Below are 313 nucleotides of genomic sequence, written 5' to 3'. Positions count from 1 at the left end.
GTGGCATTTGTGGGATCATTACTGGTTAATATTTTATATTATATATATTATTTAATATACTCGTAACGATTTTTGGAGCCGATATTAATTTTCACTAATAGGGAAAATATTGGCATAAAAAAAAACAATTAAAAAAATGCAAATTCCAGATTTTTTTCTTTCTTTTTCTTTTTGGAACTCTTTTACCGCCAAAAACGTTTTATAACGATTAGTAAAATCACAATCTATGTCGCCATAAACGTTAAATGACGTCAACTTTTTTAATTTTTTTTTATTTTAATGAAATTATAATGAAACATGATGGAATCTAATG

This window comes from Festucalex cinctus, chromosome 18 (genome assembly GCF_051991245.1).
Source record: "Festucalex cinctus isolate MCC-2025b chromosome 18, RoL_Fcin_1.0, whole genome shotgun sequence".
In the NCBI taxonomy this organism is placed as follows: Eukaryota; Metazoa; Chordata; class Actinopteri; order Syngnathiformes; family Syngnathidae; genus Festucalex; species Festucalex cinctus.
This window is presented reverse-complemented; position numbering follows the sequence as displayed.